This window comes from Schistocerca nitens, chromosome 7 (assembly GCF_023898315.1).
Source record: "Schistocerca nitens isolate TAMUIC-IGC-003100 chromosome 7, iqSchNite1.1, whole genome shotgun sequence".
NCBI classification, from domain to species: Eukaryota; Metazoa; Arthropoda; class Insecta; order Orthoptera; family Acrididae; genus Schistocerca; species Schistocerca nitens.
Genome location: NC_064620.1, coordinates 308,522,399 through 308,527,398, shown reverse-complemented (window position 1 = coordinate 308,527,398; position 5,000 = coordinate 308,522,399). Strand labels below are relative to the sequence as shown.

The 5,000-nt window shown below is 55.1% G+C and overlaps 1 non-coding gene across 1 annotated transcript in view; it reads right to left on the bottom strand.

The window, feature by feature from the left end:
• The window catches only part of LOC126197016 (small subunit ribosomal RNA), a 1,909-nt gene extending 329 nt beyond the window's left edge, over positions 1 to 1,580 (bottom strand). Inside the window, exon 1 of the ribosomal RNA XR_007539427.1 lies at positions 1 to 1,580. This exon is cut by the window's left edge and continues 329 nt beyond it. This is a non-coding gene — a ribosomal RNA (small subunit ribosomal RNA).
• Between the last annotated feature and the right edge of the window lie 3,420 nt (positions 1,581 to 5,000).

Genomic DNA, 5,000 nt, shown 5'->3' with positions numbered 1-5,000 from the left:
AGTGTAGCGCGCGTGCGGCCCAGAACATCTAAGGGCATCACAGACCTGTTATTGCTCAATCTCGTGCGGCTAGAAGCCGCCTGTCCCTCTAAGAAGAAAAGTAATCGCTGACAGCACGAAGGATGTCACGCGACTAGTTAGCAGGCTAGAGTCTCGTTCGTTATCGGAATTAACCAGACAAATCGCTCCACCAACTAAGAACGGCCATGCACCACCACCCACCGAATCAAGAAAGAGCTATCAATCTGTCAATCCTTCCGGTGTCCGGGCCTGGTGAGGTTTCCCGTGTTGAGTCAAATTAAGCCGCAGGCTCCACTCCTGGTGGTGCCCTTCCGTCAATTCCTTTAAGTTTCAGCTTTGCAACCATACTTCCCCCGGAACCCAAAAGCTTTGGTTTCCCGGAGGCTGCCCGCCGAGTCATCGGAGGAACTGCGGCGGATCGCTGGCTGGCATCGTTTATGGTTAGAACTAGGGCGGTATCTGATCGCCTTCGAACCTCTAACTTTCGTTCTTGATTAATGAAAACATACTTGGCAAATGCTTTCGCTTCTGTTCGTCTTGCGACGATCCAAGAATTTCACCTCTAACGTCGCAATACGAATGCCCCCGCCTGTCCCTATTAATCATTACCTCGGGTTCCGAAAACCAACAAAATAGAACCGAGGTCCTATTCCATTATTCCATGCACACAGTATTCAGGCGGGCTTGCCTGCTTTAAGCACTCTAATTTGTTCAAAGTAAACGTGCCGGCCCACCGAGACACTCAATAAAGAGCACCCTGGTAGGATTTCAACGGGGTCCGCCTCGGGACGCACGAGCACGCACGAGGCGGTCGCACGCCTTCGGCTCGCCCCACCGGCAGGACGTCCCACGATACATGCCAGTTAAACACCGACGGGCGGTGAACCAACAGCGTGGGACACAAATCCAACTACGAGCTTTTTAACCGCAACAACTTTAATATACGCTATTGGAGCTGGAATTACCGCGGCTGCTGGCACCAGACTTGCCCTCCAATAGATACTCGTTAAAGGATTTAAAGTGTACTCATTCCGATTACGGGGCCTCGGATGAGTCCCGTATCGTTATTTTTCGTCACTACCTCCCCGTGCCGGGAGTGGGTAATTTGCGCGCCTGCTGCCTTCCTTGGATGTGGTAGCCGTTTCTCAGGCTCCCTCTCCGGAATCGAACCCTGATTCCCCGTTACCCGTTACAACCATGGTAGGCGCAGAACCTACCATCGACAGTTGATAAGGCAGACATTTGAAAGATGCGTCGCCGGTACGAAGACCGTGCGATCAGCCCAAAGTTATTCAGAGTCACCAAGGCAAACGGACCGGACGAGCCGACCGATTGGTTTTGATCTAATAAAAGCGTCCCTTCCATCTCTGGTCGGGACTCTGTTTGCATGTATTAGCTCTAGAATTACCACAGTTATCCAAGTAACGTGGGTACGATCTAAGGAACCATAACTGATTTAATGAGCCATTCGCGGTTTCACCTTAATGCGGCTTGTACTGAGACATGCATGGCTTAATCTTTGAGACAAGCATATGACTACTGGCAGGATCAACCAGGGAGCTGCGTCAACTAGAGCTGAGCAGCCGGCCGCCCGGGAGTGTGTCCCGGGGGCCCGCGCGAACACGCAAGCGTCCGCTCAATTATTCTGCAAACAGGAGGAGGCTGGGCTCCCCTGCACGATACACCTCGAAACCCTCTCAGGTCCCGGCGGCGCGCAGCGCCGTCCTAAGTACTTGGTCGGGTTCGAGAGAGGCGCAATCGCCCGGAGATAGGCGAGTAGACGCTTTCAGTGCGACCACCCGTGCTCCCAACTGAGCTTGCCGCTGCCGACAGAGGCCCGGGAGCGTGCTGTCGTGGTGTTGCCGGCGGGAGACAACACGCGGCCACAAACAGTGACCGGGCAGCTCCAACGCCAGCGCCACAGAGGGGCAGAGCCCCACTTGGGTGCCAAAGCGAACTCTCCCAGCACAGCGCACGCGCCAACACATCCGCACAGCTGCGATACAAACCACCTGCGAGAACCGCGGGGGCGACCGAGCAGCAGACGGCGTCGCGGCGCCGAGTGCCGGGCGGCGGCGCATCCTCAACGCACACAGTCCTCAATCGGACCAGCACACTGCAGATGTCCACCGCGCTTCGCACCGGGCCCAGGAGGACCCACTTTGGCCGCACGGCGCCGCGCGCTGGGTGCGCCGGCACGCAGATGCGCCGCCTGCCGCCTCCGTCAGCCGGCGCGCCTGCCACTGGGCGCCCCCACCAGCCGGCTGCCGCGCGTGCGCCCACGCAGCGCGCGGCCAGCACGCCGGGCGCCCCCCCCTCACCGGCCGGGGACGGTCCCACCCAGCCACCGCCGCGTATCGCTTCATACCCACATGCCCACTCACGTTCGTGGGTATGACGGGTGTCGCTGAAGCAACCGGTTAATACCTGTACCGATCGTCGATATCAACGATTCACCTCCAGCGCGAACAACCGCGCAACAACGGATTTCCAGTTCATTTGCGTAACTTGGGCAGCAAACGTAGACATCCATCTACATTTGCGACTTCTACGAGTCTTGCATGCCTGGATGTTGTGTGTCACGACGCACTCCATCAGCATACATACACGCTGCGACGTGTGCACGAAAGAACACGTGGAAGGTGGCCAGCGTACGTATGCGAATGCCATTGCACAGCTGCGAAGCGCATTCAACACGCGAACTCCTGACCGACGAGCTAGAGGTGACAGGAGGGGAGGGGGGGGGGGCGGGGGCGATATACGTCCTATTGCAGTACACAATACAGTGGATAGCGGGACCATGTGGAAAGTAAGCAACACTCGCAAGATGTGAGGGTACGCACCGTAAAATGAATCAATACGCAGAACACCACAGTGTGCGCGAAGTGAACTATGTTGAGATGGTTGCAATTAGGCAACGCTACACGAATTCCTAGATTCATATAACTAACAATTACAGGGCAGGTTAAGGCGCAACGTGGGTTAGGTTAAGGCGCAACTTGGGTTAGGTTAGGGCGCAACGTGGGTTAGGTTAGGGCGCAACGTGGGTTAGGTTAGGGCGCAACGTGGGTTAGGTTAGGGCGCAACGTGGGTTAGGTTAGGGCGCAACGTGGGTTAGGTTAGGGCGCAACTTGGGTTAGGTGAGGGCGCAACGTAGGTTAGGTTAGGGCGCAACGTGGGTTAGGTTAGGGCGCAACGTGGGTTAGGTTAGGGCGCAACGTGGGTTAGGTTAGGGCGCAACGTGGGTTAGGTTAGGGCGCAACGTGGGTTAGGTTAGGGCGCAACGTGGGTTAGGTTTGGGCGCAACGTGGGTTAGGTTAGGGCGCAACGTGGGTTAGGTTAGGGCGCAACGTGGGTTAGGTTAGGGCCCAACGTAGGTTAGGTTAGGGCGCAACGTAGGTTAGGTTAGGGCGCAACGTAGGTTAGGTTAGGGCGCAACGTAGGTTAGGTTAGGGCGCAACGTAGGTTAGGTTAGGGCGCAACGTGGGTTAGGTTAGGGCGCAACGTGGGTTAGGTTAAGGCGCAACGTGGGTTAGGTTAAGGCGCAACGTGGGTTAGGTTAGGGCGCAACTTGGGTTAGGTTAAGGCGCAACTTGGGTTAGGTTAAGGCGCAACTTGGGTTAGGTTAAGGCGCAACTTGGGTTAGGTTAAGGCGCAACTTGGGTTAGGTTAAGGCGCAACTTGGGTTAGGTTAAGGCGCAACTTGGGTTAGGTTAAGGCAGAAGTTGGGTTAGGTTACGGCAGAAGTTGGGTTAGGTTAAGGCAGAAGTTGGGTTAGGTTAAGGCAGAAGTTGGGTTAGGTTAAGGCAGAAGTTGGGTTAGGTTAAGGCAGAAGTTGGGTTAGGTTAAGGCAGAAGTTGGGTTAGGTTAAGGCAGAAGTTGGGTTAGGTTAAGGCAGAAGTTGGGTTAGGTTAAGGCAGAAGTTGGGTTAGGTTAAGGCAGAAGTTGGGTTAAGGGATGGTGTGTGTGGGGGGGGGGTGGGGTGGCGAGGTTCGTTGATAGTGATGGTAGTAAGTGGACGCCTGAGGCACTATCAGATATGTCACGTCAGTTGCACTTGTGGCTCATGGCAGGTGGCGCGCCCGTTCTGTGTTTGTGGCAAAGGAGTGGCACACCTGTGTCTTTCATTCCTGCCATTGTTTATGTGCTGTGAGATGCGGCAGTGTGGTGCTGTTGGGTGCACCCCTGTGTAGGACATGTGTGGGTGTTGGTGGCGTATCTGAGCAATGGTGGTTGTAGGAAGAGTGGGATATTCAGTTTTCTGGTTCGACGTCCCGGTCTGGTTATCATAGTGTGGATGGTGTACTGTGGCCGAGAGGATGCACTGGATGTTGTTCCATGCTGGTACTTAGATGTTGTGTCTGCGTCTGTTACAGGCATAGACTAGTGGGTGATGGAGTGTGTGGGTGACGTGTGGTTGACATTGTGTGCACAGACGTTCAGCATGTATAGGGACAGTTGTATGTGTTATCTATATTCCGATGACTGCGCGTATTACTAAGCACCGCCGTGTATAAGCTTAATGTATGTATAGTCAATGCCTGTTCTATCTCTGTACAGTAGTAGCGGTGCGACTGCACTAGCTAGCTACACCTCGCGGCATCGTCCCCCGGTGTATGGCATATGATTATAAACATTCTGTCTATTAGTCAAAACCGGTGGTGTGACTACGTCACATGTTTGAGGTGGGGGGACGCAACACCGTGCCGGTGGGTCAGGGCTGCGAAACACTTTCCCCACACTGGGGGCTCGGACCCTCATTACTCGTCCCAGTAATATATTGCGGAGCGCACATAGCCATTGCCCAGAGTCTTTGCGACTGCGAGTGCAACGCCCACGGGGACCGACGTGGATGGGGCGGCCCATAGCTGATCGCTCAGCATCGGAATCCGTACAGTGAGCGACGCGGTCGCGCACAGACTTAGAGCACGTTTAGGGACAGCGGGAATGTCGAATATTGGATAAAACTCTTCATGAAA